This window comes from Gracilinanus agilis, chromosome 5 (genome assembly GCF_016433145.1).
Source record: "Gracilinanus agilis isolate LMUSP501 chromosome 5, AgileGrace, whole genome shotgun sequence".
NCBI classification, from domain to species: Eukaryota; Metazoa; Chordata; class Mammalia; order Didelphimorphia; family Didelphidae; genus Gracilinanus; species Gracilinanus agilis.
The window spans coordinates 312,677,038-312,687,334 of record NC_058134.1 but is presented as its reverse complement, the minus strand read 5'-3'; positions in this window follow the sequence as shown (position 1 = coordinate 312,687,334).

Here is a 10,297-nt window from a genome sequence, read left to right as displayed (position 1 = left end):
TTCAGGGCCTGAAGAGGAAAGGATCGAAAGGCCCCCCCGAAAAGCCTCTCCCCGTGGTCTGGGTTCGAGAGCTAGCCATCTCCTTGCTGACGCTTTTGGGCTGGCTCCTTCTCTAAAGCTCAGCAGGGCAGGGAGGGATTTCTTTCTCTTGGCAGCAGTGGCCCAGTCCAGCGGGGATCCAGGTCCAGAGGGTGTAAGAGCTAGAAATGGCAGCACCGGACAGCCAAGTGGGACCCCCTTAGTCCCAAGGGCCCCCTCTAAAACCCAAACACAGCCCTGCCCTCAGGCTGGGGCTTGGCTCTCCCTCCCTGCCCTGTTCACAGCCAGCTGCCTGGGCACTAGTGGAGAGCAGCTGTGGCGCCCCTCCCCCTCCCAGGCCTCCTCAGACCCTCTGAATGGGGACCCAAGAGCGAGCCGCCAATTGGGCCCCAGAGCCGCAGCTTCCTTGGCCCGGGACCATCGCCATAGCCCTGGGGGGGGGGGGCGCGGCTAGCCCCCCTCCCGCACCCGCCTAAAGGAAGGCTCGCTAAAGGCCGCCCTCCTGCCCCGGAAGTGGGCCTTTCAGGCCAGCTGCAGGGCCTTGGATCTCCAGCAGGGGCCTTTCTGGGCCTCTTTCCCGCTCCCCGGGGGTTCCTCGGGGGCCTGCAGATTGCCGAAGGCCTCCTCTACCGCCTCCCCCTCCAGCCACAGGGCGGTGGCCTTTAGCGCTCGGCCAAGACTCCCGAGAACCCCCGCTTCTAGTGGCCGCGGGCATCCGGGAAGAGCGGCGGCCTTTAGAGCGCCTGCGCCCGCTCCCCCCGCGGCTCCGATCCTCCCCAGCCAGTTTTCGCCTCCCTTTCTTCCCAGACCACCCCCGTCCCCTTCTCGGCCCTCCCAGCGGCCTTCGGGTGCCTCCGAGAAAGCACAGAAAACGTCCCGACTGCGGAAGGAGAGAGAGAGCGCGAGAGAGCGCGAGAGAGAGGTCAGGCTCGAGGGCGGAAAGAGCCCGCGGCGCCCCTTAGGAGAGGCCGGATTCTCCCCGAGGCGGGGGGGAGGGGGGGGAAGCTCCCTAAAAGGCTCCTGTTGGAGTGCCGGAGGGCGGAGGTAGAAGTGCTGCCGCCGCTTCACCCTGCCTGAAAGGAGGAGGGCCGCCTCCGCCTCCGCCTTCACCTGAAGTACCTTTCCAGGCCCCTTAGCGGAATGGCGGCCACCTGTGACTGCCCAAATCCCTTCCCCCTTCCGGGCTTCGCTTCACTAAAACGGTCGCCTGGGAACCCCCGGAAGACGTCTTTGTTGTCCGCCTCATCTCCCGCTGGCCCGGCTCCCAATGCTAGAGACGGACCAGGAGGAAAAGCCGGGGGTGGACGAGAGGCGCCCCCGGGAGGAAGGAGGTCTAAAGCCGGAAGTCGTGGCCTTGCATTCTGGCCGCGGCCCGGGAGGCTTGCAAAAAGCCCTGAAGGGCATCCTTGTTGATGGCAGCCCGGGACCACCGCGGTCCAGGCTCCGCTTCCTATCTTGGCGGCTCTTCAGGGAGCCCAACCCCCATCTGTACATGGAGATGCTGAGCAGGGATTCTCCCCGCCAGAGTTCTCAGCTGATTGCGTTTTTCTGAGGATTGTTAAGACGATCGCCCTCAGGACTTTTGAGTCAGCAGAAATTCTCTTTAGGCCTCCCACCAGCTCATAAAGGGAACTCCAAACCCCTGTCACCAGCCAACATCCTGCTTCGTCCGCGTCCAAAAAGGCCACGGCTCCCTCTGGTGGAAAGGGAACGTCCTCTCTGGAACATTCCCAGCCAGCCAGTCCTTTGAAGGGGCACGTCTGACCCCGACTTCAAGCTCTGCACTTGGGCTGGGATGATCCCACCCATTTTTATTTGGGGTTATCCTTCCAGAGATGACCCGGGGAGGCTTTCCACTTCCAACTTGACCTCTCCTTGTTTGTTTTTGATCTAAAAGTTTCCTGATGGTTGCAAGATTCACGTTGTCTCTCTCCCCTCTCCCAGAGCTATCGAGCAATTCCGCTGGGTTGCCCCGTGGGTTGTTACTCAGTACCTACTTCCATATTATTCCTTTTCACAATAGAGTGATCTTCTGAAACCAAAACCCCAAAGCTTATACCTATACAAACGAGCCATAAATCCTGGGTTTTTCTTCTGTGTTTCCGCTCCCACAGTTCTTTCTCTGGAGCTGGAGAGCATTCCTTCTCCTAAGTCCCTCAGGATGGTCCTGGATCACTGCATTGCTACCAGTGGCAAAGTCATCCTTTACACAGTGTTTTAGTTACTGTGTACCACGTTCTCCTGGTTCTGCTCATTTCACTCTGTGTCAGTTCCATTCTAAAGAGATCTGTTTTCTTGAAATAAGATTTATTCTCATGGTTTGCAGGTCATCCAGGGATTCAGGGGCAGTTAAGTGAAGTGGTAGCTAGAGTCAGGAAAACCCATCTTCTTGAGTTCAAATCTGGACTCAGCAAGACTGGCCTCAAACGTTTCCTAGCTGTCAGGCTCTGGACAAGTCACTTAACCCCAATTGCCTAGCCCTTACAGTTCTTCTGCCTTAGGAGTGATACTTAATATTGATCCTAAGACACAAAGTAAGGATTTAAATCTATATATCTATCAGGCCTCAGATACTCGTGAGACCCTGGACAAGTCACTTAACCATATTTGTCTCAGTTCCATTATCTGTAAAATGAGCTGGATGATAGCAAACCACTGTAGTATCTTTACCTGGAAAACCCCAAATAGGGTCACAAACAATTGAACACAACTGAATCAGCTAAACAGCCATGGTATCTACGTTCTTGCTCCTTGATCTGCTTTCTATGTGGATGTCTTTTTGTATGAAATGCTTTTCCTGCTGGAGGGTTTTTCAGTTTTTTGATTTCATTTTAATACCTTTCATTGCCTCAGAGATAGAGTTTCACTTCACCACTATATTTTTCCATATATTTATTGCTTAAGTAAGGTTCTATGGCTCTTGGGCCAAACCCCAAGTCCCCCCTTTAAGTCTTTCTTGCACAGCTCTCAGTTCTTTCCCAATATTTTTATTCTAAGTTTCTCTCGTGATTCCCCAAAACCTTTGTAATTCTCTTCATTCTTGCTTGATCTTTTCCATGAATTCTAGTTCAAGTTAAGCCTATGCTGTGCTTCTTGCAGACTTACAGGTTTGGCAGTGCTTTGAAGTCATGCTCTTCTCATTTTGTATTCTGAGCATTCCCGGCACCATAGCAGCATGGTGGCAGGATTCCTTAGTGTTTACTCATTCCTTTAGCCTCCTGCTGGCTTTGGAGTCGATGTCCAGACTCTGCTCTCTACAACTGTGGAGGGAAGGAATGTCTGAGGTGGTCCTGATGCTGGTTTCTTGCCATGTGAAAGAGTGCATTATTCTGGGATCTCAAGGACAGCTTCAGGCTGGAATCGAAAAGCGTTCAGTGCCCCTAATGTGGTTCGATTCTCTACCTATCTCTGTTCTAAGCTCTGCAAGTTCCTGACCCATGTTTGGGTCAGAGCAACATGTCTGTGGGTTTGCCTCAGGTGGAGTTTCCTTAGTGTAGGAATGGGTTACCGTAAGCCAGCTGGACAACTCTGGGAAAAGAACAGAACTTCAGGGTCCCTTTTTCTCTGAGATTCCTTCCCTGGTCATTCTTTTAAAGGCTTCAGACTGGCCTTGAAGCTGGACCAGAGATCCCATTCTTTACTTTGCGCCAGAATCATACAGCCGCTGCTTGCTTCCAAATGTATTCTATGTTTAATGCCTTAGCCTAGCATCTCCAGATTAGATTGACTTACCCTTTACTGGATATCTCAAACTGCCTGTCTCTGGAGGAAGCGGGAGGCTAAGGAGAGGGTGGAGCACATTCCAAGCATGAGAGACAGCCATGGGAAAGGCGGGGAGTCAGGAGATGGAAGTTTCAGTCGGGCATCAGCCCAGAGGCCAGTATCTTTGGGTCAGAGAGGAGGAAGAAGCTAGCATAAGGTGGAAGAAGAATGGGAAGGCAGTTGGGGCTGATTATCCGCATCTTCTATGTGCCAGGTACCCAATAGGTATCATCTCATTTGATCCTCCCAAAAAACCTGGGAGGTCAGTGCTGTTAATATCCCCGTTTTACAGTTAAGGATACTGAGGAAAGCAACAGGTAAGTGCTTTGCTGAGGGTCCCATAACTAGTCATTTTCCGGGGCTGGATTTGAGCTCAGGTCTTCCTCACTTCTGGCCCAGCCTGACTCTATCCACTTTGCCACCTAGATGCCTCCAACTTAACAGCTGACAAGAAATATGACAGTTTTCCCCCCAAAGAGGTAATGAGACCATTGTTGGCTTGGGGGGGGGGGGGGGACTAAAGGGTCAGGTTGTTCATTTTGCTTCCCAGTCTTTGGAGAGCCAGTGGCCACCAGGAGCTTCACATGTGCCCAGATGCTCAGCCGATGCCATGGAGACTGATGGGAGCTTGACTAAGCCAAGCCAGATTGTCGAGGTCCTCGTTACCCCGCCCGCTGCTGCTTGGGCTGAGCAGATCTGCTCTTAACTTCTAAATGCCCTGGGAGGGTCTGATGCTCTTCCAGTCTAGAACCTAAACTGGCAGGGACCACCTTGAGTCAGACTCATCCCAGAACTGAGGTTGCTGAACTCACCTAAGGGAGATGTGACCAGATCCTGGAAGAAGATGCTTTGTATGTCGAGCGAGAAAGAGAACGGTTCAGGATCTGCCAATATTACGAAGCCCAGAAGCTATAAAAAATGGTGGTGCCCTCTAGAGAAAGAGGGACCTCTAGAAGACAGGGAGGGCGTGCAGGGAGAAATCAAGTTCAGCTCGAGACACGCTGAATTCTAAGTTGTCTTTGAGACTCTAGTGGGATATTGCTAAAGGAACCTAATGAGGGGTCTGAAGCACAAAGGAGGTTCTGAGCTGGTTGTAGAGATCCTGGAGACAGGTCTTTGGGATGATCATTAAATGCATCCTGGAGAAGAGCAGAAAGCTCTGAGCCTGGAGGAACAGCCACAGTCTGGCCTTGGGATGTGGTCCACAGTGGGCCATCAGAGAAGCTGGTCAAAGTGTGATCAGACTGGTTCGAGGTAAAGCAGGAGAGAAAATGCTGTGAGAATCGAGGTCCAAGCGGGAGAGGGCCATCAGCAGCGTCCGATGCAACGGAGAGGCCAGTAAGGGTTAGGACTGAGAGAGCCATCAGGCTTGGCAGGTAAGCCTTCCTTAATAACTGTGGACGGAGCAGTTCCACAAGAGGAAAGCCAGATATTTCAAGGAAGTTCGCTCAGAAAACAAGGCGAGAACAAGTGAGTGGCAGAGATGTATTTCTCCAGCAATCTCGTATTGTGTTTTTCCCCACTTGCGTGTAGAAACCATTTTTAGTATTTGCCCTCAGCCCTCAGGCATGTGATATGACACACATTGCCCTGTTCAGCCTGTTCTGAAAGAAAGGTGTCCCTGCGTAGGCCCCAAAGCGCTCTGTGCCTGGTGGGGATGGCCGGGAATCCCTGCCCATGCAGACGGGAGAACTCCTGCGCTCCGCTCCTTGTCTTTGGAATCACTGGGCAGGCATTTGTTCTGTAAGGGGCTCTCGGCACGATTTTAGCTCAAACCGCTTTGACCAAGGTCTCAAAGCTCCAGGGCTTGGTAAAGCCCCGACTAGGAGAGGCTGCGAGAGGAGCGAGAGTCCGGCACAGCGGCCACTTTCTTAGCAAAGGGTCACGCACTCAAGTTCCTGGAGGAGCCCCATTTTCTGGAGTGGGAAAGAGAGGCTGCTTTCCAAACTGCCTTTGTTACGAGGGTTTTCTTTTTCTTTTAGTGGGCAGGAATTTAGGGCTCGGGCAATATCAACGTAAGCGTGGAGGAAGAAATAAGTCATTGGGCTATCCAAGTAATGGACAAGGAGAAGAGCACGTCTTGTGCCAGTGTGGGCATCCATCGCGCGATGTTTTATACAGGTTCTTCTGATTGAGCTCTGAGCTTAAGGGGTTTTAAAGTTCAAAGTTCTCCCGAGTTTCAAGTTTGAAATAATCGCAAGAAAGTTTTTCATTTTACTTCCTGTTTGAAGAGTAAACACTAGCGCCCCGTGGAAGCGTGGGGTAGGGGCTAGAGAAAAGCTTAGGTCAGCTTTTAGAAAATCCATGTGGAGAGACTGTGGGGCAGGGGTGCCTAGGTCTGGCTTTAGAGAAAACACGTGGAGGGCTAGAATGGAGTAAAAGCATCAACAAGAGGGGGGGAGGGGCAATACTTCCCAAATCTTAAGCAGCAAAGGCTGAAGTAGTCTCTGAGGAGGCGGCAAGTCAGGGCATGGCAGTAGTAGAAGCCTGCGTCAGGGGTCGCTGGGAAATCTCAGGAGTCAGCAAACAATCGAATAGGAAAAGCAGCTGCGGCAGCAGGAAACCAGCATTCAAACAGTGTGGGTAGGGGCCACCAGGCCCTGGGCACTGGGCAAAAGAACTCGCAGCCCAGCAGCAATTAAAACCATTGTCCCTTTTCCCTGAAAAGCAGCCTCGAGGCTGGGGAGAATAGGGAGAGGGGCAAGAACCAAAAAAGAGAAGCTCTGAGGCTCCGAGGATGATCCAGAGGTGGTGTCTTCAAGTTGCTCGGCTTGGTAGGCTATCTGGAAAATTGAGAGCCCGAACTCCTACCTGGTTCGCCAAACTGTTATTTTTAAAAATGATGAAGGCTGATATTATGAGGGAAAATAATAATTTTTTGCAGGTGGGAGGACCCTGCAGTAATGATCCTGGTTATGACCGGAGAAAGGAGGGGGACCATCCTGGGGGCCTCAAGGACTAGGCAGGGTAGAGCTCTTGAGACTAGGAGGACCTTCCCAGAGTAAGCCAGCTGGAAGTGGAAACTCTTGGGGCTGAGATCCCTCTTCCTTCCTTGGAGGTAAGATCTCTCTGCCTTCCCTGCAGCTGAGATCATTCTGTCTTCTCTCAGAGCTGAGATCACTCTACCTTCTGGTAGCCAACTCTGCACATGCAGGTCCCACGTGGGTCTGAACCAGGGCCCCACATAGATCCTGCTTCTGCTGGCTGCCCTTGCTGTTGGATTTCATCTTCCCTGCCTGATCTATGGTGAGTGTCTTCCAGGGCTACGGGGAGCACACCTCCCTCCCAGGCCTGGCTGCTGGATGGACTCCCTACCCCAAAGTCTCCTCCAGACCCCCAATCACTTCCCAGATGTCCAGGGTTCCCCTCCCCAGATTGACCACTGACATGGGGAACAGTGATTCCTCAAGGACCCCAAGTCTCCAGAGGAATCCCATGTCAGAGTATGTGACCATTTCCCATCCTTGCACCCCTGCAGTGCTGGCTGAAAGAAGCCAACTTAGAGCAACAGAAACTAGATGACAGAAGGAGTTTCTGAGAGATACATTTCCTTTCACCTTTCCCTTAGCTTTTGATAAGCATCAACTATGCATTTCCTTAGCTGATAAGCATGGATAAGTGCCTTCTGTTTGCATCTCAGATATCAATTCATTCCCTGAAATGTGCCACTCACCCTCCTTTGTGATCAAGGACCCCAGATACCGAGGCACCTCACAGTTGTAGAGCACATCCCCCTACCCCAGTTTTTGTTCACATAGTCTCTAGTCCCTGGAAAATATAAAAATCCTGAACTACTTCTCTTTATTGAGGCAGTCTATTACCTGCACCTGCTTCCCAGTCATTCAACTCACATTCAACTTAGTAAATTTCTCTATTTTAAAAAATAATCAGGGGGCAGCTGGGTAGCTCAGTGGATTGAGAGCCATGCCTAGAGATGGGAGGTCCTAGGTTCAAATCTGGCATCAGACACTTCCCAGCTGTGTGACCCTGGGCAAGTCCCTTGACCCCCATTGCCTACCCTTACTACTCTTCCACTTATAAGTCAATACACAGAAGTTAAGGGTTTAAAATTAAAAAAAAAAAATCATTGGAGCCTGTCATTCTTGAGGGAGCATCCTTCCCAGCCCAGGTTCATCTCAAGCTCTCCCACAATACCACTGGGTCATGCTTTCCTGAACTCCAGACTTTACCAGCAGAAACTCAGCAGCTCCACATTCAGCCTTTTCATCAGGACTCCCATGTCCTGTCTCCTTGATCCAGCTCCTGGTTAGAGACTCCAATGGCCTGCCTTTAGACCAGGCCATCCATAAGAATCCATGAACTCTGCCTTCCTGCCTCCAGGACCCCATCTTGGATACAAGAACCCAAGCTCTTTCCTGGCCCCTCTTATCTGGACCCCATGGTTCCCTATCAGACCCCAGGCATTTGGCTCCCTGGCTCCAGTTTCCTTTTGGGGATTCCAAGGCTCAACTCTGCCAGAGGGTCCCTGGAGTCCTCCCCAGCTCCTCAGTGGACCTCGGGATGTAGTCATCCTGCTTTTGGGGCCCAGCTATCTACCTGGAACATTTCAGTCTCTCAAGTGTCTCTGTGTCCCTGTCATGAGCTATGTCAGAATGTTGTCTTCCAGATCTTACCTGTGCTGCCTCTCTCTGGGCTCCCTGCTTCCCAGCCCCACTTCTTTCAGAAACAAGCAACTTTCAGAAGAAATCAAAGCTAACAATAATCATATGAAGAAATGTTCTAAATCACTCTTTATTAAAGAAATGCAAATTAAAACACCTCACTCCTATCAGATTGGTCCATGATAGTAAAACGACGTTGGAGGGGATGTGACAAAATTGGGATGCTAATGCATTGTTAGTGGAGTTGTGAACTGATCCTACCATTTCAGAGGACAATTTGGAATGTTATTTTTTAAAATGATAAAGGCTGATATTATAAGGGATAATAGTATTTTAATTAAAGCCATGCTGATAGAGAGAAACCGACCACACGCCTGGCTAAGATCTATTCAAAATGCCCACCAGTACCTATCTTCTTCCATCTTGTCTGTCTCATACTCCAGCCCGCCCGCTCAGGTAGCAAAGAGAGGGAGTTCAAAGCCACTTCCCAATATTAAAAGCCATCCCTCACCTTGAAGACGTCATCTAAAACAGGAAACCTGTTGGACCAAGGGAAATGTAGTTCCAAGGTCCCCCACATGTCCACAAGAAGTTTGTCAAACACTACATATCAAGAGCCTCAATACTTCCAAATAGAACTACTCCCAGTAATTCTAAATAACACAGGAACTATGTCCAAAGGACTATAAAACTGTGCCTAGTCTTTGATCCTCTAATAGCACTACTAGGTCTGTATCCAAAAGAATAAAAAACAAAAATAAATAGATAAANTAATAGCACTACTAGGTCTGTATCCAAAAGAATAAAAAACAAAAATAGATAAATAAGGGACCTACTTGCACAAAAATATTTACAGCTGCTCTTTTTGTGGTGGCAGATAATCAGAAATTGAGGGGATGTCTGTTGAACATGAACAAATCATGGTATATGACGATGGAATCCTACTGTGCTCTAAGAAATGAGAAACAGGATTGTAATAGATAAAAAGGGGGTTGGCCAAAGTTATAAGCATTTATTAATAAAATGAGAGAGAGAACAAGGCCAAAATCTACCTACGATCTAGTCCTAGGTTTCAGCCCACCATGGTCTCCTCCATGCTGTCCCTTGCCAAGCATCAGCTTAGGGAAGTGATGGTGAACCTTTTGGAGACTGCGTGCTGCCCCCTCCTTACCCCAAACAGGAGAGGGAGAAAGTGCTCTCATTGGGTAACAGGGAGAGAGGTGGGTAAAGTGAGGAATGTCTTCAGGTGCCTATGAAGGGAGGAAGTGGCCTGAGCCATCCCCTCCAGCTCTGCCACCTGTGAGCTGTCTACCTTACCCCAGACAGGAAGGAGGAAGCACTCCCATTGGGCTGCTGGGCAGAAGGGCAGGAGGAATGGTGGAGAAGGAAGAAGCTCCGCCTATGTCCCTCTGCCTTTCTAGTGGGCCACAGCAGAAGTGCCCTCAGAGAGGGTTCTGTGTACCCTCTTTGGCATGCATGCCACAGGCCTAGGGAGTCAATCTGTTCAAGTGCAGAAGTAAAAAGAGCCTCTCCTTCCTGAGCTTGCATTTTTAAACCCCACTAGATCTTCCCTCCATGGTGACGTTGCATATTGACACTCATGCCAGGAGATGCCAAGCCATTAGATATGTTACTCTTAACACCCACCATTGGGGTGCCATGGGATGGAGGTATTTTACCTCACACAAGATCATTTCAGAAAAAGCAAAAAAGATCTACATGAACTGATACAAAGGGAAATAAGTAGAACTGGGAGAACATTGTACACAGTAATAGCAATATTAGATGATAATCATTTGTGAAAGACTTAGCTACTTTTAGCAATACGATGATCTGGGACAATTCTGAAGCACTTATCACAAAGAATGCAATCC